This window comes from Microtus ochrogaster, unplaced genomic scaffold (genome assembly GCF_000317375.1).
Source record: "Microtus ochrogaster isolate Prairie Vole_2 unplaced genomic scaffold, MicOch1.0 UNK276, whole genome shotgun sequence".
Classification (NCBI taxonomy): Eukaryota; Metazoa; Chordata; class Mammalia; order Rodentia; family Cricetidae; genus Microtus; species Microtus ochrogaster.
In genome coordinates, this window is record NW_004949374.1 from 58,695 (window position 1) to 58,898 (window position 204).

Consider the following 204-nt stretch of genomic DNA (forward strand, 5'->3'; position numbering starts at 1 on the left):
GCACTTGTCCAGTTGCAGTCTCTGTATTTGTTCCTATCTGCTGCAAGAGGAGACTTCTCTGACAACGACAGAGCACGGCACTGATCTATGAATATCAGAATGCCTCTCATTCTGACTATCTTTCCTCTTATGTTTTTTCCCTTTGAATTCTCTCATACCTGATGTTACCCTTCTAGCCCATTGTAACTCCTTCTCTCGTGGTGT